The sequence below is a fragment of the Pan paniscus genome, chromosome 6 (genome assembly GCF_029289425.2).
Source record: "Pan paniscus chromosome 6, NHGRI_mPanPan1-v2.0_pri, whole genome shotgun sequence".
NCBI classification, from domain to species: Eukaryota; Metazoa; Chordata; class Mammalia; order Primates; family Hominidae; genus Pan; species Pan paniscus.
Window position 1 is genome coordinate 102,435,871 of NC_073255.2, and position 22,008 is coordinate 102,457,878.

The following is a 22,008-nucleotide window of genomic DNA, read 5'->3' on the forward strand; positions in this document are numbered from 1 at the left end:
TAATAGGGTGGCAACTAGAGAATGAGACAAAGCTTTTAAAACATGGATTGTATTATGATGGGAATTATACAGCAGAGAGTGAAAAACTGATTATATAGGGAAATAAGATGGATATTTTAGGGAACAAAGCCTTGAGAAGTTTAATGAATTGTATCTAGCAAAGCTGTGGAGGAATTAGTCTTCAATACAAGAAGTGACATTTCATCCATAAGTTCAGGAAGGAAGATCTTATGTACAAATATAGACACAAGTGGTTTTGTAGATTTTCTTCCTTCCCATCAGGGATACAATAAGCAAGAGCATTAGTGAGACCCAGGGTTGGAGAAAGTTGTTGACAATATGAAGAGAGAGGAAAAGGTGCAAAGTAGTCCAGGAGACTGGAAGAGCAATGCTGGAGCCCGTGAAGGGTTACACTATCAGAGAACGTGCTGGGAGAATCAGTGTGATGGTATATGATAGGTTTAGACAGCAACCATAGGGCATGATCCTGATCCTATCAAGTAAACAACTGATACTGGGCTGCAGGGCATAGTCTACGTCGTAGGTTAGGGAATATGTTTTTGACTTGATAGGAGTTTGTTGGTAGACAGTTTTGCAATTTGTAATAAGCTGAAAAAAAAGAGCTATAGACAAATAGATATAAAACCATTTAATCTCCACTGGTAAATAAGGAAATGCAAATTACAAAAATCATAAAATACCATTTTATATTTTGAAATTTGTTAAAAATTAAAATACCATAATATAAAGTCTCACAAGGATTACATTCCCTGCTGGTAGAAACATAGTTATACCCAATCACTTTCAGATCACTTTGTTAATATCAAGTAAAGTTGAAGGTGCCCAAATTTATGTGGGAATATATCTTAGACTCTTGTCAGCTTCATTAACATATACAGGTAATTACAATAAAAATAAATGTATATTGGTAGGAAAATGGGACAGTACATTGTGTTATTGTTATAAGTTAGAGTGTTCTGGAGAAATAAAAATGAATGAATGAGCTATATGGAACAATATAAAGTGAAACAAGAGGGAAGATAAATATTTCAGTCCTGGAGAAAGTTGGCTTATAGAATTGTTGGTGGGAAGATAATGATATTTCCATCCTTTTGTTGTCTTAATGAATTGAAAGACGAGATTACAAGCTTAAATACGATGGAGGAAAGAAGAGAAATTTGGAGACTTGAGAAAAAGGAAAACTGTACAGTAGTCTTCAGAAAAAGAAATGAAGAAAATTCAATACGGAAATCTAGCAATCATAAGCAGAGTTACAATTACTACAGCTTTCATCATTTCAATAGCAATAATCATTTCAGCAATATAGCTGAAATTTATTTGTATCTACAAGGTTATGCTGCGAGATCAGAATGATCTAAAGTTTCCAGGGGCAATTAGCTGAACATTTTTAAAAAGTGTGGAAGTGAGGAGGCTAAATTTACCTGAGCCTTGAAGATGCTTGCACAATTGCAGATTTCTTAAATGATGATACAGAATCTTACAGAAGCATTTTACCAGGGAGCACCTAATTGGACTTGGCTCACGAGACCATTTTATATATAGGCTCATAAACTTAGTAAAATATTGTTTATCATAATTAATATTCATTTAAAAAGAAGTCGATTTAGCAAAATTCAGTCATGTTAAAAATAACCATTATGAGTACAAGGATCTAGTAATATACTTAACAGCATTCAGCCATTGAATCAAAGAGGTTTGAAATACTATTGAACATGTTTCTTGCAAATACAAGTTGTTGTACAGTTCTTGCAATTGTGAGAGGTACTTCAATATAAAATCTCTGGAATAAGATGGAATATATTTTCTAAAGCAACTTTAAATTTCAGAGAGATATAAATAATAGTATATCACATAGTAGTTTTTCCAAGTATGTGCTCTTAAATTTAGTTATTTCCTGTTATTTTATTTCCTGGGAGTAATTTTTAAAGTAGAATTGGTTAAGGTTTTAGTCTTCATTATTTCCTAATACATATCTATATGGAAAAAGTATTCAAGGTGTTGTTATTTATAGAAGGGATTATTTTGCATTGTATTAACAAGAAAGGATTGGATCCAGCTGAATATTAGTATCTTTCTTCAGTTTCCAGGAGTGATTTGAATTCCTAGTCTCAGATATAATCTTAAAGAAATTCCTGAAATGGAAACTCTGTTCTGACTATTCCATATTTGGCATCAATTTTATTATTAAGCTATTAATACAGAGTGCTTCAAACACTCATCTCCAGATTATTTAGTTTAAGCAATTCAAGTGAACTAGAAATACATAAATTTATTTTTCAATGCTTGTTGGAATGATAATTTGGGGGATAAAAATGTCAAGTGAATGACAAATGGGATCTAATTAAACTAAAGAGCTTCTGCACAGCAAAAGAAACTACCATCAGAGTGAACAGACAACCTACAGAATGGGAGAAAATTTTTGCAATCTACTCATCTGACAAAGGGCTAATATCCAGAATCTGCAAAGAGCTCAAACAAATTTACAAGAAAAAACAAACAACCCCATCAAAAAGTGGGTGAAAGATATGAACAGACACTTCTCAAAAGAAGATATTTATGCAGCCAACAGACACATGAAAAAATGCTCATCATCACTGGCCATCAGAGAAATGCAAATCAAAACCACAATGAGATACCATCTCACACCAGTTAGAATGGCGAGCATTAAAAAGTCAGGAAACAACAGGTGCTGGAAAGGATGTGGAGAAATAGGAACACTTTTACACTGTTGGTGGGACTGTAAACGAGTTCAACCATTGTGGAAGACAGTGTGCCATTTCCTCAAGGTTCTAGAACTAGAAATACCATTTGACCCAGCCATCCCATTACTGGGTATATATCCAAAGGAGTATAAATCATGCTGCTATAAAGACACATGCACACGTATGTTTATTGCGGCACTATTCACAATAGCAAAGACTTGGAACCAACCCAAAATGTCCATCAATGATAGACTGGATTAAGAAAATGTGGCACATATACACCATGGAATACTATGCAGCCATAAAAAATGATGAGTTCATGTCCTTTGTAGGGACATGGATGAAGCTGGAAACCATCATTCTCAGCAAACTATTGCAAGGACAAAAAACCAAACACCACATGTTCTCACTCATAGGTGGGAATTGAACATTGAGAACACTTGGACACAGGAAGGGGAACATCACACACTGGGGCCTGCCATGGGATGGGGGGAGGGGAGAGGGATAGCATTAGGAGATATACCTAATGTAAATGACAAGTTAATGGGTGCAGCACTCCAACAAGGCACATGCATACAAATGTAACAAACCTGCATGTTGTGTACATGTACCCTAGAACTTAAAGTATATATATAAAAAAAAACAAATATATATATATAAAATATCAATTGAAAGCATTCAGCCATTATAATCTTATTTACTAGTATCTTTCAGGCAAGTTAATATACATCAATGGCACAGATAACTTTTAGACTAATTTGATCATTTACAAAGAACTACCCTCTTTATGAACAACTTACCTTGAAGAAGAAGGACTGGGGAGCAAACATTTTAGGATTTACAGATCAAATGATCTCTGCATCAAGTACTCAAGTATTCAGTTCTGCTGTTGTAGTGTGAAGGCAGCCATAGATGATTTGTAAATGAATAGCTGTGACTGTGCTTCAATAAAACTTTATTTACAAGAACAAAGTGCAAGCCAGATACGGTACCTGGCTGTAGTTTGCTTACTCCTGGATTGGATCACTTCTATATAAATAAAATCCATTTACTCAAAGTTATGTATTATTAGTAAATATCTGGCATATGCCACTAATGAAGTAGAAGAGATTTTCCAAGAAAAAGATTAATAAAATACTGACGTAATAAGATAAATTGTATTGACATAAGAAAAATCGTTTTTGTATGTAACCTTAAGATAAGATATAAACACAATAGTTGATGCTTTCTTTCTGTTTTCTTCTACTAAACTTTCCCTCTAAACTCTCCAATATTGCTTTTAAACACATTCTGTATTGGTCAAATACATTTTTTTAAAGTTTCCGGTAAGTAACAGAGTACATGTTAAAATCCACATCTTTGTATTTCAATTTTGGTTTATTATTGTCAAATTTAAACAAAGAGTCATCTGTCTAACTCTTAAAGACAGGAGTTTACAAATACTAACGTTACTGCAAGTGGAGAGCTATTTACCCACTACTCCAATGGAATTGTCATTCTGCCAGAATGCCTCACGGGTATCTATTAAAACTCCACTACACGGAACACTGAGCCCCTCCAAAGCTCTAAAATTTTCAGGGCTTCGCAGTGTTTTAATGATGTATCTCTATAAACTCAGATTTTTTTTTCCTGAGTTTGAACTGTTTTATCTCATCTCTCTAAAAATAGATGCAAACCCCATTTTAAGTGCTGAATTTAACATTTTTAAAAGTTTAATTTACCAGAATGTTTAAGATTCGAAATGATGACATAATTCTGTAGCTTTGTATTTTTCATCTTATATATTTTCTCTCTTGCTTATTCTATTTCATTCTATTTCACATACATATATACTAAATATAGAGATATAGTAATTTTGTTCATTATTCTGTGTAATTTTCAAACAAATAATTAGAAATAAAATCAATACTAATTTTTATGTACTTTACTAATGTCTGTAAGTTAAATTCTGATATATGGACTCCTATAATCTTTTGTAATTTGTTATATTGTTAATTGGGTGGTAATTTCAGTTAAATAATTTTTTTCTAGGCTAAATCTATAGTGGATAGAGTAGAAAGAGTATAGAAAAATGTATAATCTATAAATGGTTATTAGAGAAAGATTTCTGAAATATAATTTTCTTTTTCAGGTACCACATCCTAATTCTTATGAAAATCCAGATACCATTGATAATCTTTGCAGTAAGCATGCAAAAATATGTAAACTGCTCTTACCAAAGCAATCTGAAAGCATAATTTTTGTGACAAGAATAATAACTGTGTGAGAAATAAAAGCATTAATTTTTCAGTGTTTCCAATTCAGCATTTATTAATTCATTTTCACTCTTTAAACAAAGAAGGCCTAATGGGATAGCATAGTATTAAGGTATTAGGAGACTTGAGGTGTATACAGTTGTTTTATAAGATTTGATTCTTTTGATGGTAGAACAGAACACAATTGCATTCAGGTAGGTTAAAGGCAGAGTTCTTTGTTATTTATAGCTCCAAACAAGAGAAGGCTGACACTCAAGGCCAGACAAGGAGTTGTACCTAGGGCCAGGGTAGCAGCAAGCTGAAGTTTAGAGGGTAATTTATGTGGGGCAAGTGGGGTGACACTAGCTAGATGTCAGGATCTCTCTGTGGACTGATTAATTTGACTAACTTCATGGGCTCTGAGCACAGGTGTTGTCTCAGCTAGCTGGTGCCTGTGCCCTAGGAAATTAAGGTAGGTTTATATGGTCATGGAGTCTGAGAATTCTTAAAAAAGAAGTGTTGGAGGTGTGGACTTAGCTGCTCAAGAAAAGAAACTGTCAGCTTCTACTTAAGGCCTCAAAACTGGGTAAAGACAGCACTTAAAACAAAAACCAGGCTATGTTCCAGTTGACCTCTTTGTGTCTTGACATCAGTTTTGACATAAATTATTTGGGGTATCTGAATGGTCTAAATAGTAGAATCTCCCAGTAGGTACTCCATACATTTCTCCAAACTCTGTGTAGAAAATATTTTATTATGACAGTAAAAAGGAAGAAAACAAATAGAAGTACAAGGAATCTTTACAGGTTTCCCTTGAAGGAAGTTTCTCATGTATAGAGTATTACCTAGGAAAACAAACCTGAAATATCTGGGGTGTCTAAGAGTATCTTTGTGGTGTTATAAAGTATGTTAAAAGTATGAATTAATTTGTATGCCAATAATATCTTGGTGTATTCCTGAGTCAAGGGCGACAAGTCCAGTAGTTATGGTGTAAAGGGCATGGACTAATATTCAGTAAGGTACCTGCAAAGTTAGGAGTAATCAAGGTGAAAGGGACAGTTGTGGTGCTCATGGTCTGAGATGTATTATGGGGGGTTATGGTGGAAAGCTGGAGTGGGGTTTAAGAGAAGGAGCTGTGGAGTGGGAAATTCTCTCTTCATGGGGCCGAGGAGTGGACTGATATGAGGCAGTTAGTTCCTGGAGAAAGTAGTGATCTTGATCAACTTTTAGAATGGCACAGATAGTAGTAATGGCTACAAGATTTCCCTTTAGGCTTGAGAGTGTAGGAATGCATATTTTGGAAGAGTGCAGGGATTAAGGGCTAAGGAAACAGTGAGCTCAGAGAATACAATAGAATCTGAAATAGCAGAGGAAGAAAAGCAATAAATGCCCCGTCTCTAATTTGTCTGCATCTTAGGAGGGGCAGTCCATGGGAATTGCTGAGGCAGTGTTCTCAGTGTACAGGATGCAGTCTTCTCCGGCAGCAAGCTCCTGGGCCGAGAAGATGTTATCTAGGCTGTGGAACTGGGGTATCTTTCTCAAACTGATAACCATTCAGGCCTTGTGGATCACATTTTTGTGGTTCTATAGTATAACGAGTCTGAACTACCTATGAAACTTGAAGGAAATTTTTGACCTGGGAGCTTGACTTGAAAATATCTTTTAAGTCAAGGGGCCTTTGGGTACAGATGATGCCAGCATCTCAGATACGGTAGTAATTGGAGCACAGTGCCAAACCTGTCTGGCATAATTAAAGTGCCAATTATCGGTGACTGAATCTAAAGGCCCCTAACGCTCCATGTTTTTCCCAGATAGATGAGGAGGGGGTTTTGATACAAACATGTTTTAAATCATATGGCCTGATTTTGGTTCATGTGGTTAATATGGTGTGAAGTTGCTTGCCAATTAAAATACCTGTGGCTATGAGTAGAGCTGCAACATTAGCCTGTAGGCAGGCCCTCCAATTTCACCAATTACTATGGATCCTTTGCATCAGACAGGGTTTGGAAAATGCTATTGTAAAATATGGCACCTTGGCATTTGACAAAATAGCAGAAGCAGGCCCTAGAAACTAGAAAGAATCCCCCTAGCTATCCTGAAGCAGGCCATAAAACCCAGCTTGTCTTTCCCTTAAAATAGATTATAATACTCTCATTCCAGAGGGGTCTTCCTGCTACCCAGAGAGGGGAAAAACGTCCTTAACCCTGAAGACACAAAGACACAGAGAAGAATCTGAACACCAGGCCTTGATGAATTTCCTCCCCAATTTATTACCATTACTTCATACCCCTTTTCATCCAATTATCTACTTCATCCACAACTATCTACTTCTTCTTCAGACTTATCATAATATGTACAGAGTTTACCTCATTTTTCTGAGCCTTTATTTTCTGAACACTTTCATGTAACATAAAGCATATTAAATAAATGTTTATGCTTTTTTCTTGTTAGTTTTTTTTTTTTAAATCACTTTTTCTTCCTTCCGCATCAGTTGTTGGTTTGTTTGGTGAAGGACAAGCTGGTGAGGGCTTTGGGCTTCATTAGCCAAATTCAATATTTGCCATATTTGGTTAAAACAATGACCTGGAAAGTTTAAGTCTGTGTATCACAAGTCAATGAAAGTACCCAAACTGAGAGTGACCAGACTAATAGCCTACGGAATGGTGTGCAGTTAGATTTGACAGAGTTTTGCTGCTTGATGTCGCTTTTCCTCTGTCGTATGTTATTAGCGAGGAGGGTTGGTCTGGTTTTCTCATTATGAAATATGGTGTTAATTCCATTATTATCTCTGACGATAATTTTAATTTACTAAGTTGAGTTTTTTGTTTTCCTTCTGTGTAGTCTACACTGTCTGTAGGATTGGCCCTGGAGCACTAATTTTAATTTTATGGAGGGATGAGAAGGAGAACCCAGATTAATTATCCACCCCTTATAACCCAAATATTGAGGAAAGTATTTAGTGTGGTGGCAATTCAAGTTCAATTGGGTCCTATACTACATAGGCAGGTGTCTGGTCTGTGAGACAATCTATAGCTAATGGGTCTCAGGAGAGTATGTGTTGTCCATATGGCTTCCAGGCCTTATGAGCCAGAGTTAAAACTGAAAATTTATAAATGAAAGAGCAGACATTATTGAGGGAACTCATAAAGAGTCTTCATATATACGGAGGTGAAACATATCACTCATTATATATAGGAATGGGCAAAAGGTAGGATTTTAAAAGTTGTATAAGGTGTAAAGTAGGCCAATGGGCCTTCAATTAAGATAGATGAAAGTCTGGGGCATGATATGGACCCATTTATAAGTCTATTTGTCATTTCACAACTTAAATATAAGTTCTCTGAGGAGCCCATTAGGCCTCTCAATTAAACCCTCGGTCTGAGGCCTATAGTGAAGATGAAAGTTCCATTGAATGCCTTTTCTAAGAGCCATTATTGGGTATTCTGAGATGTGAGATGTATGCATTAGTAATGTCTGGAACTTTGAAGGGAATAAAAAACATCCTGGTGAGGCTTTATGTTGTTGTCTTAGTATATGTGAAGATACACGAGGACTTGATTTATAGTTTGGATTTCTGTGAGGCGAAATATCTCAGAACTCTTTATCCTGAAGAGAACAGCTCAGGAAATGGCCCAAGAATTTGTAAAAATTTGCAGATGCGGTCATTTGTTGGCTAGGGCATTCAGTGCTAAAATGACTTTCTAAAGTTTGGCCAATTGTCCTGCCCATTATTAAGGAATTCTTGGTTAACTATGGAAAGCAGCAACATTCTACTGAGCTTCACCACTTACAATGGTTGTAATGCCATATGTTCAGTCTATGCAATCCCACAGCTATTCACTCAGTTAATCTCACTTAATTTATAGGTAGCCAAGGAGCTAGGCATCCAGCAACATGACATCTGGCAAGGAACTGAAGACAGACAAGGCCATTCTCTCCTGCAAGAGGAATATGCTAGAGGGCTCAGGTTCAGGTACATCCTGTACCAAGGACTACTCACTAGCCATGCTGAACTTGTGGGATGTTACTTCCATGATCCAGGTCATAATGGGCAGGATGGTATGCAGGGCTACAGGCTTAGGGCCTTCAAGAGCTTCAATTTCCAACAGATTCCAGTATGTGGCCAGAAATTGCCACTGTAATGGTGGATGTCTGAGAAGAAAAGTTTCTTGCATTGGAAGCCCATGGGCAATTTATGTCCATCATAGCTGGTTCAGAGACACCATGAGGCATGAGAGAACACTATTAAAGCTTCCACAGTGAGGAAGCCTTTGAGGATACTAACAGGAATGTCTGTTGATTTTAATTTAGACAAAAAGATGTACTCATATTTCCAATAAATGTGTGTCAAACAAATCTACTCAAGAGAAAGTGTCATACCTGTGTTCCTGGAGAAAGTTGGATGCAACTAAGATCTTACTTGCAAAGATGGCATGCAAAGACAAATCTGTTGAGATATCCCATGCATAGGCTAGGGGATACTGTAATACCTTCAAAGGTGAAGGCAGACTACAGCTGAGAGACTGTTGAAATAAGGACCAAACAGAACATATTCATCAAATGTACAATAGAAAAATATTTACCAGCTGCTAATTTGACAAAGTTATTAATTTCAGTAATACTGAATTTTGGCTAGGGGGGCCTTAATGGATGGGACCTGAGCATTAAGATTGCAGTAAGACATTGCAATGTACTATTCATTTTTTCTAGGTTTAAGAATAGGCAAAACTGAACCCCACGCTTCCTGGACATAAATCGTGATGCAGTGAGACCCTCTACACTCCACACCCAGGCAGATCTCCAGATAGTCAGAGCATAAGCTCACCTGGATCAGCAGCCTAAGCTGTCCTACCCTTCCTGTGAAGAGATCCTGGTGCAGGGCGTGGTGTGGCATGGTGGGGGAGCGGGCTCTCTGCTACATGCCCAGGCAGATCTCCATGCATTCAGAACACCTGTCTGCCTTGTTCACCAACCTAAGTCACCTCCACTCCTGTGCAGAGATCTTGCTTCAGGGGAACCCTCTTCACTCCACACCCAGGCAGGTCTTCAAGCATTTAGAGTACCCACTCACCTGGTTCAGCAAGCTGACCTGTCCCAACTTTCTCATGCAGAAATCCTCATGCAGAAAGGCATTCTCTGCTTAATACCCCGGCAGATCTCCAGACATTCAGAGCACCCACTCATCTGGTTCAGCAGTCTAAGCCACTCCACTCCTCCTGAACATTGATTGTGGTACAGCAAGGCCCTATCTGCTCCACACCCAGGCAGATCTCCAGGCATTCAGAAAACCTCCTGGCCTGGTTCAACAGCCTGAGTTGCCCCACCAGTCCTGTGTAGACATCTTGGTGCAGTAGGTCCCTCTCTGCTCCATGCCCAGGGAGATCTCCAGGCATCTGGAATGCCTACTCTCCAGGATTAGAAATTTAATATATCCTCATCCTCTTGCAGAGAACTTGAGCCCAAGGAGGTTTCCCAGCTCCATGCATAGACATACTTCCGGGTGCTTGGTGGCCACCCACTGGCTTTTCCTTCTGTACAGGTATTTGTGCCTGCCATGGGAGACCTTTAGGAGGACCTGCCAGATCTGGCTCTACCCATCATGGCCCCCACACCCTCAGAGCTGAGCAGACGGCTCAGACCACTGTGCATTATATGAATAAGCCCATTCTCTGAGACAACAGAGAGCTTATTCCAGTAAGCAGGGATCAAGTGTACACTCAACCATATAAGCTGCAGCCAGCTATTACCTGTACATGCTTTTTATTGGCTCATGCATTGAACTTCCCAGCCCAATATAATATCTGCTAAAAGAATTGCATAGTGCTATAGAAGCAAAACCAAAAGACCCTACTTAGCATTCTCTAGAGTTGCACCCTCTAGGGAGTGGGAAAGAAAAAAAATATTACAGGAAAAGTGAGAAAAAGGAAAAAAAATCTACCTGCACAAAAAGCAATTTAATAAATTAGAAGTGTGTCAGCATTTCCAGCTGACGAGGAACCAGTGCAAAACTTCTGGCACCATGAAAAATCTGAATGGTGTGATACCACAAAAGGGTCATTAGTAGCTCTCCAGCAATGGTTCCTAAGCAAAACAGAAATTCAGAAATGACAGAGAAATAATTCAAAGCATGATTTGCAAGGAAGTTCAAGGAGATACAAAACAAAGTTGAAAGTCAACACAAAGAAACTTCTTTTGTTATTATTATTATACTTTAAGTTCTAGGGTACATGTGCACAATGTGCAGGTTTGTTACATATGTATACATGTGCCATGTTGGTGTCCTGCACCCATTAACTCGTCACTTACATTAGGTATATCTCCTAATGCTATCCCTCCCCCTTCCCCTACCCCTACCCCATGACAGGCCCCGGTGTGTGATGTTCCCCTTCCTGTGTCCATGTGTTCTCATTGTTCAGTTCCCACCTATGAGTGAGAACATGCAGTGTTTGGTTTTTTGGCCTTGCAGTAGTTTGCTGAGAATGATGGTTTCCAGCTTCATCCATGTCCCTACAAAGGACATGAACTCATCCGTTTTTATGGCTGCATAGTATTCCATGGTGCATATGTGCCACATTTTCTTAATCCAGTCTAACATTGACGGACATTTGGGTTGGTTCTGAGTCTTTGCTATTGTGAATAGTGCCACAATAAACATACATGTGCATGTGTCTTTATAGCAGCATGATTTATACTCCTTTGGATATATACCCAGTAATGGGATGGCTGGGTGAAATGGTATTTCTAGATCTAGATCCCTGAGGAATCGCCACACTGTCTTCCACAATGGCTGAACTCGTTTACAGTCCCACCAACAGTGTAAAAGTGTTCCTATTTCTCCACATCCTTTCCAGCACCTATTGTTTCCTGACTTTTTAATGCTCGCCATTCTAACTGGTGTGAGATGGTATCTCATTGTGGTTTTGATTTGCATTTCTCTGACGGCCAGTGATGATAAGCATTTTTTCATGGTCAACACAAAGAAACTTCTAAAGCAATCCATTAAATGAAGGAACAGATAAACATCTTAAAAAGAAATTATTCAGAACTTCTAAAATTGCAAGCTTACTTAAGGAACTTCAAAATACAATTGAAAGCTTTGTTAATAGACTGGACCATGCAGAAGAAATAATTTGAGACCTTGAAGACTGATTTTTGAACTAACTCAGCCATATAAAAATAAAGTACAAATAATTTTAAAAAGTGAACAAAGTCTTCAACAAATATGAGATTATGTAGAGCAATCAAACCTACAAATTATTGACATTCTTGAGAGAGAAGAAGAAAAAGAAAATTTAAAAATATTTGAGGGAATAATTTAATAAAATTTCTCTATCTTGTTAGGGTGGTAAACATCCAGATACTATAAATCCGAGACTAGAAATCCAGAGAATACCTGCAAGATACTATACAAACAAACATCACAAAGGCATATAGTCACCAGACTGTCCAAGGTCAACAATAAAGAAAAAATCTTAAAGGCAGCTAGATAAAAAGTTAGGATCATATACAAAGGGAATCCTGTCAGGCTAACAGTAGACTTCTCACAAGAAACATTACAAGCCAGGAGAGATCGTGGGCCTATTTTCAGCATTCTTGAAGCAAAGAAATTGCAACCAGTAATTTCATATAACAAAAATGAGATTCGTAAGCAAAGAAGAAATAAATTCCAAATTACTAAGATAATGTATTACCATTGGATCAGCCTTATGCAAGATCCTTAAGGAAGTTTTAAACATGCAAATGAAATAATGATACCCATTACCACAAAAACAAACTTAAGCACATAGCCCACAGACCCTATAAAGCAACCACACAATGGAAATTACAAAGTGAACAGCTAACAACTACATGACGGAATCAAATCCTCTCATAACAATATTAACTTTGAATAAAAGTGGTCTAAACGCCCCACTTAAAGGGCATAGAGTGGCAAGTTAAATTAAAAAAATGTTTAAAAGACCCATCAATCTGCTGTCTTCAAGTGACCCATCTCACACATAATGAAAGTCATAGGCACTAAGTAAAGGATTGAAGAAAGGTTTACCACGAAAATGGGAAACAAACAAATAAACAAAAAGTAGGGGTGACTATACTTAGATAAAAGAAAACTTTAAATCAAAAGTAAAAAAGAACAAAGAATGGCATTAAATAATGATGGAGTGTTAAATTCAACTAAATATATATGCATCCAAAATTGGAGCACCCAGATTCTTTTAAAAAGTACTAATTATTTTGTTAATCTTTTCAAAAAAACCAGTTCCTGGGTTCACTGATTTTTTTGAAGGGCTTCTCGTTTCTCTACCTCCTTTAGTTCTGCTCTGATTTTAGTTATTTCTTGTCTTGTGATAGCTTTTGGGTGTCTTTGCTCTTGCTTCTCTAGTTCTTTTAATTGAGATGTTAGGGTGTCGATTTTAGATCTTTCCCGCTTTCTCCTGTGGGCATTTAGTGCTATAAATTTCCCTCTAAACAGTGCTTTAGCTGTGTTCCGGTGATTCTGGTACATTGTGTCTTTGTTTTCATTGGTTTCAAAGAACTTATTTATTTCTGCCTGAATTTCGTTATTTACCCAGTAGACACTCAGGAGCAGGCTGTTCAGTTTCCATGTAATTGTATGGTTTTCAGTGAGTTTCTTAACCCTGAGTTCTAATTTGATTGCACTGTGGTCTGAGAGACTGTTTGTTATGATTTCCATTCTTTTGCATTTGCTAAGGAGTGTTTTACTTCCAATTATGTGGTCAAGTTTAGAATAAGTGGCTATGTGGTGCTGAGAAGAATGTACATCCTGTTGATTTGGGGCAGAGCCAAAATTAAAAAATAGATCTAATTAAACTAAAGTGTTTCTGCACAGCAAAAGAAACTATCATCAGAGTGAACAGGCAACCTACAAAATGAGAGACAATTTTTGCAATCTATCCATCGAAAAAGGGCTAATATCCAAAATCTACAAGAAACTTAAACAAATTTACAAAAGAAAAACAAACAACTCCATCAAAAAGTGGGCAAAGATATGAACAGACACTTTTCAAAAGAAGACATTTATGTGGCCAGTAAACATATGAAAAAAAAGCTCATCATCACTGGTCATTAAAATAAATGCATATCACAACCACAATGAGATACCATCTCACTCCAGTTAGAATAGCTATTATTAAAAAGTCAGGAAACAACAGATGCTGGAGAGGGTGTGGAGAAATAAGAATGCTTTTACACTGTTGGCGGGAGTGTAAATTAATTCAACCATTATGGAAGACAGTGTGGTGATTCCTCAAGGATCTAGAATCAGAAATACCATTTGACCCAGCAATCCCATTACTGGGTATATACCCAAAGGATTATAAATCATTCTGTGATAAAAACACATGCACACGTATGTTTATTGCAGCACTATTCACAATAGCAAAGACTTGGAACCAACCCAAATGCCCATCAATGATAGACTGGATAAAGAAAATATGGCACATATACACCACAGAATACCATGCAGCCATAATAAAGAATTAGTTCATGTCCTTTGCAGGAACATGGGTGAAGCTGGAAACTATCATTCTCAGGAAACTAACACAGGAACAGAAAATCAATTACCACATGTTCTCACTCATAAGTGGGAGTTGAACAAGGAGAACACATGGACACAGGGAGGGGAACATCACACACTGGGGCGTATCGGGGGTGGGGGGGCTAGGGGAAGGATAGCATTAGGAGAAAAACCTAATGTAGATGACGGGTTGATGGGTACACCAAACCACCATGGCACGTGTATATGTATGTAACAAACCTGCAGGTTCTGCACATGTATCCCAGAACTTAAAGTATAATTAAAAAAAAGAACTATTAAGAAAAAAGAAAACAAGTACTGCTAGATCTATGAAAATACTTTGACAGACAAACAATAATAGTGAGGAACTTTGAAACTCCAATGTCAGCCTTAGACTGATAATCTAGGCCGAAAACTGAAAAAGCAATTCTGGACTTAAACTCGACACTTGACCAATTAGACCTAATAGATATCTATCAAAAACTGCAATGACCAATGACATAATAGGTATTTTTCTTCTCTGAAAATGGAACATGCTCCATGATTGATTCAACCATATCCTTGACTATAAAACAAGTCTCAATACATTCAAAAAAATAAAATTATGCCAACCACACCCTTGGGCCACAGATGAACAAATATAGAAATAGCCAGAAGATCTCCCCAAATCACAGAATTACATGGCATTGATCAACTCGCTTTTGAATGACTTTTGAGTAAACAAGAATAATAAGGCAGAAATCAAAAAGTTATTTGAAATAAATGAAAATGGAGACACAAGATACTAAAATATCTGGGTTGCAGCAAAAGCAATGTTGAGAGAAAAGTTTATAGCATTTTATATCTACCCAAAAAGTTAGGAAGACCTCTGATTAACAATCTAACACCACTCCCAGAGGAACTAGAAAAACAAGAAAGAGGAAAAGAAAAAAAAAAAAGCTACCAGAAAAAAAAGGAATAACTGAAATTAACACAGAACTGAATGAAATCAGACCCAAAAATCCATACAAAGAATCGACAAAACCAAAAGTTGGTACTTTGAAAGGATAAACAAGATTTTTATCTTGTATATCAAGATATTTTATCTTTTATATATTTTATCTTGTATATCAGTGTATATCATCTGAAAGGATATATACTGCTATATTCATTTACAAACAGAAAAAGAGAAAAGATTGAAATAAGCACAATCAGAAATGACAAAGAGCACATTACCACTGACCACACAAAAAAAAAAAGGTCCTCTAAGTCTGTTACGAACACCTTTGCCCATACAAACTAGAAAATATAGAGAAAATGGATAAATTCCTGGAAATAGAACTTCCCAAGGTTAAATCAGGGAAAAATAGAAACCCTGAACAGACCAATTTCACATTCTAAAATTGAATAAGTATAAACACCCTACCAACTAAAAAAAAGTTCTGGGCCAGATGGATTCACAGCTGAATTCTGCCAGACATACAAAGAAGACATGGTACTAATTCTACAGAAACTATTCCAAAAAATCGAGGAGGAGGGACTCCTTCCTAATTCATTCTGTGAAGTCAACATCATCCTGATACTAAAACCTGGCAAAGACACAAGGAAGAAAGAAAACTATAGGCCAATAACCCTGATGGACATAAATGCAAAAATCCTCCACAAAGTTCTAGCGAGCTGAATCCAACAGTACATCAAAAATTTCAATCATCATGATCAAACACACTTCATTCCTGGGATGCAAGGTTGTTTCAACATATGCAAATCAATAAATGTGATTGACCATACAAACAATTAAAACAAAAGCCATATGATCATCTTAATAGATGCAAAAAAAGCTTTCAGTAAAATCCAACATCCTTTTCATATGGTTTGGATTTGTGTCCCTGCCCAAAGCTCACGTCAAATTGTATTCTTCACTATTGGAAACGGGGTCTGGTGAGAGGTGATTGGATCGTGGGGGTGGTTTCTAATGGGTTAGCACCATCCCCCTAGTGCAGTCTTGTGATAGAGTTCTCATGAGATCTGGCTGTTTAAAAGTGTGTGGCACCTCCCAGCTCTATCTCTCTTCCTCCTGCTTTGGCCACGTGAAGTGTCAGCTTCCCCTTCACCTTCTGCCATGATTGAAGCCAAATAGATGCTGCCATGCTTCCTGTACAGCCTGCAAAACCATGAACCAATTAAACTTGTCTTTGTCATAAATTATTCGGTCTCAGATATTTCTTCATAGCTATGTGAGAACAGACTAATGCACCTTGACAATAAAAACCCTCAACAAATTAGACATCAAAGGAACACACCTCAAAATAATAAGAGCCATTTATGACAATCCCAAAGCTAACATCACACTGAATAGGCAAAATCTCAAGCATTCCCCTTGAGAACTGGAAAAAGTTCAACATAGTAGTGAAAGTTTTAACAAGAGAAGTAAGGCATGAGAAAAAAGTAAAAGGCACCCAAATAGATAAAGAATAAGTCAAATTATTTCTCTTCACTGATGATATAATTCAATAACTAAAAATCCCTAAAGAGACTGCCTCAAGGCCCTTGGAACAGATAAAGCACTTTGGGAAAGTTTCAGGGTACAAAATCAATGTACAAATATCAGTAGCATTTTTATATGCCAATAATGTTCAAGCTGAGACTCACATCAAGAATGCTATCCCATTTACAACAGACATACAAAAAGTAAATACCTAAGAATACATCTAACCAAGGTGGCAAATGATCTTTATAAGGAAAACTATAAAACACTACTGAAAGATATCATAGAGGACACAAATAAATAGAAGAAACTTTCCATGCTCATGGACTGGAAGAATCAATATCATTAAAATGGCCATATTGTCCAGAGGCATCTACAGACTCAATGCTATTCCTGGCAAACTACAAATGTCATTTTTTACAGGAATAGAAAAAAAACTCTTCTAAAATTTTATGGAATATAAACATAGCCTAAATATCCAAAACAATTCTAAGCAAAAAGAATAAAGCTGGAGGCATCACGCTATCTAACTTCAAAGTGTACTATAAGGCTACAGCAATCAAAACAGAATGGTACTGGTACAAAAACAGACACATAGACCAATGGAACCGAATAGAGAATCCAAAAACAAGACATTATTCCCAAAGCCATCTGACCTTTGACAAATTTGACAAAAATAAGCAATGCAGAAACAACTCCCTATTCAATAAATGGTACTGAGAAATCTGGCTAACCATATTTTAAAAAAATGAAACTGGACCCGAACTTTCCATTATATACAAAATTAACTCAAGACGGATTAAAGAGTTAAATGTAAAATTCAAACTATAAGAATCCTAGACAAAAACCCAGGAAACACCATTCTGGACATCAGCCCTAAGAAAGAATTTATGATTAAGTCTTTAAAAGCAATTGCAATGAAAAGAAAAAGTGACAAGTAGAAACTAATTAAACTAAAGAGCTTCTGCATGGTGAAAGAAACGATCAACAGAGTAAACATATAACCTACAAATAGGGAGAAAATAGTCACAAGCTACATATCTGACAAAGGTCTAATATTCAGACTCTATAAAGAACTTAAGCAACTGAATAAGGAAAAATCAAATAACATTAAAAAGTTGGCAAAAGATATGAACGGACACTTCTGAAGACATATAAGCAACTAACAGACATGAAAAAATGCTCAACATCACCATTCATCAGATAAATGAAAATCAAATTCACAATGAAATACCATCTCACTCAGTCAGAATGGATATTATTAAAGCATCAAAAAACACAAACAGTGGTGAGGCTACAGGTGAAAGGGAACATTTTATTCCCACACTGTTGGTAGGAATAGAAATTAATTTGGCTATTGTGAAAAGCAGTTGATGATTTCTCAAAGAACTTAAAAAAGAACCACCATTCTACCCAGCAATCCCATTATTGGATTTATATCCCAAAGAAAACAAATCATTCTACCAAAAGACGTATGCATTCACATATTCATTATAGCACTATTCACAATAGCAAAAGCATGGAATCAACTTAGATGCCCATCACCAGTGGACTGGGTAAAGAAAATATGGTACATGTACACCATGGGGTGTTATATAGCCATAAAGAATGAAATTATGTCCTTTGCAGCAATGTGGATGCAGCTGGAGGCCACTGTCCAAAGTGAATTAATGCAGGAATAGAAAACCAAATACTGCATGTTATCTCTTAAAAGCGGGGGGTAAACACTGGGTACTCAGGGATATAAAGACAACAACAATAGAAACTAGGGACTATTAAAGAGTTGAGGTAGGGAGGGAGGGAGGTAAGTGTTGAAAAACGTTTGGGTACTATGCTTAGCACCTGGGTGACAGGATACTTTCTACCCCAAACCTCAGCATCATACAATATACCCATTTAAGTAACCTGCATGTGTACCCTGTGAATCTAAAATAAAAGTTGATAAATAAATAAATAAATGAATAAAGAATAAACAATAGGCAAAACTGTCAAATGGAAAAGCTAATTAAGACTTATATAGTAAGTTTTGATTCTTTAAATTCCTATTTTACTTACATTAGGTCATATTAACTATTTTAACTGGAATCCGTAAGTAATATTTTGTCATGCCAATTTGTAAAAATTCCAAAGATTTAAATCAATTTTAATTCATTAGTCATTGTATCAGTGATTCTATGCCCACTATGAGATATTTTAGGACATTGGGTACTACCATCTTGGGAAATTTAGGCACGGCTACAATTAAAGTGAGGTATACCTACATTTCCTCCATTATTTATTTAGTTATTTTCCTAAGATTTTAGAAGTTAACATGTTTATATTCAGTGGGACCCCAGATATAACTGTAATTTGAGCTCCAGAATTAAGTCCACAAATCTTTGCCAATTGGTGTATTATAGTAAGTTAAGTTAATTAAGAACTGATGTTACAGAAAAATAAAAGCCAATCAGCAGCCTTTTAAATATGTTTCTTATATAAATTTTTTTTCTAAACTTTGTATTTCCAAATGGGCCAAATTGTAGAACTTTGTTTCACTTTGATAATAAATTGCTCTGTCTCTCTAACACACACACACACACACACACACACACACACACACATCACATATCCCTTTCCTCCTTGTATTTAGGTTTCCTTCTTTCTTTGGTGTTATTGTTGTTGATTTGTTGAACTGGATATATTTTGAGGTCATCTCTTTGCAGTAGTCATAACACATATATTATACATAATATAAATTATATTTCATGTATATAAATTATATATAATTCATATATTACATATATTATATTATATACTATTATATATAAATATAAAATATTATATAAAATTATATACTATCATATATTTATATATAATAAATATAAAATATATAAAATTATATATAATATATAATTTATATATAAAATATGTGTATATATTATATATATATATATAATTTTTTTTTCTCTAGAGAATTTCCAGTTAGTATTGTCAGGGTTAGGAATCTCCTCCACAGTAAGGGTTGTATGTTTTAAAGACCCTGGGCCTGGCTTACGTTTTGATTGAACTAATCCTTTTGTTGTGGCAAAAGGTACAGGAGTGTTTTCCCTTGCAACCCTGATAATTAGGCTACTATTTCAACACAGCCATAAGTAGGATAGTTGTATAACAGAAAAGCACTAGGTCTCAGAGCCCAGAGATGGTTGGATTGAAACCACCCTGTAATGTACTCTGAATTTTCTCTTTGATATGGTATATTAGTCAGGGTTCCCTAGAGGGACTGAACTAAAAGGATAGATACATATACACAAAGGGGAGTTTATTAAGTATTAGCTTACATGATCACAAGGTCCTACAGTAGGCTGTCTTCAAGCTTGAGGAGCACGGAGAGCCATTCTGAGTCTCAAAAGTGAAGAACTTGGAGTCTAATGTTTGAGGGCAGGAAGCATCTAGCACAGGAGAAACACGTAGGCTGGTAGTCTAGGCCAGTCTTAACTTTTCACTTTTTTCTGCCTGTTTATATTTGCTGCCAGCTGATTAGATTGTGCACACCAGATTAAGGGTGGGTCTGCCTTCCCCAGCCCACTGACTCAAATGTTAATCTCCTTTGGCAACACCCTCACAGACACACCCAGGATCCATACTTTTCATCCTTCAATTCAATCAAGTTGAGGCTCAGTATTAACCATCACATATGGCTCTGCTTTTCTTTTCACACTGTCCACTCTATTCCTAATCCCTTCCCCACTTATTTCCCTTGTTTTGGGTTTCTAGCTGTGTGAAGCTATCATTCTGTTTTTGTCATCTTTCGGTGATTTATAATGTGGGCCTTTGGGTGTTTACAGAAGAGGACAGGAGTCTTGGTGACTTGCCTTTTGGGGGCTGATATGGCCTGGATACTTGTCCCCTTCAAATCTCATGTTGAAATGTAATTCCCAGCGTTGGAGGTGGGACCTGGTGGGAGGTGAATGGATCATGGGTTCATCCCTCATGAATGGTTTAACACCATCCTCTTGGTGATAAGTTAGTTCTCACTCAGTGAGATCATGTGAAATCTACTTGTTTAAAAGTGTGTGGGACCTCCCACTCTCTCTCTTGCTCCTGCTCTCGCCATGTGACATTCCTGGTCCTGCTTTGCCTTCCACCATGAGTGAAAGCTCCCTGAAGCCTCAGCAGTAGCTGAGCAGATACTGATGCCGTGCTTCCTGTGCAGCCTGCAGAACTGTTAGCCAATTTAACCTATTTTCTTAATAAATTATCCAGCGTTGGATATTTCTTTATAGCAATGCAAGAATGGCTTAATACAGTGGTCATCTCTTTTTTCAAAATTTCTCAGTAAGTCCCTCTTGGAGCCATCTGGGTTTGTATTTCAGAGAGCTCTAGCAGCCTATCCTTAGGACAGGTAACTCCCTGGTCCAAATTTAGTCCCTTCTCATGTTGATATGAAGCAGAATTTAATAAGACCCAAGTACACTAGCTGAGTGTTTGACACTTAGTAATTGAGTCACTTTGGCTGGTGTTTTGCAGGCCCCAGGAATAAAGTATGTATTCCCTTACCCCTGTGAATTAAACACTAGCCTCCATGGTTGAATCTACAATATCCCTGGGGGTTTGGGAAATGTGAAGTTTTCTGGTGTCAGCAGCAGTGTATGAAGCAACAAAGAAGGCCAGCAAGTCAGCTACCCCCACTTGAGCAACACTGACCTCAAGATCATGATGCCATTTAAATTATTAATTGTATTATTATGATTATTCTAATATATTATAACATACACTATGTATAACAGTAAAACATAATGTAACAATTATTAGTAGCACTATATTATAATATATTAATGTAATATTTTATTGATAACTAATTATGATTACAGTTATGATTATGCATCCCTGTAACTATATTAAACACCATTATATTCTACAATTTTAAAAAATCAAAGTGGCTATATTAATACCAAATGAAATAGATTTAAGGATAAGGAACTCTACCAGAGACTAAGAGAGATATTACATAATTATAAAAGTGACAATCCATAAAGAAATCATAGTAATCCTGTGTGTACATAACATATAACA

At 36.6% G+C, this 22,008-nt stretch overlaps 1 long non-coding RNA gene across 1 annotated transcript in view; it reads left to right on the plus strand.

The window, feature by feature from the left end:
- Positions 1 to 5,022, plus strand: part of LOC130541711 (uncharacterized) — a 51,902-nt gene extending 46,880 nt beyond the window's left edge. Inside the window, exon 4 of the long non-coding RNA XR_008955808.1 lies at positions 4,855 to 5,022. This is a non-coding gene — a long non-coding RNA (uncharacterized LOC130541711). The remainder of the gene's footprint in view (positions 1 to 4,854) is intronic.
- Positions 5,023 to 22,008: the final 16,986 nt, after the last annotated feature.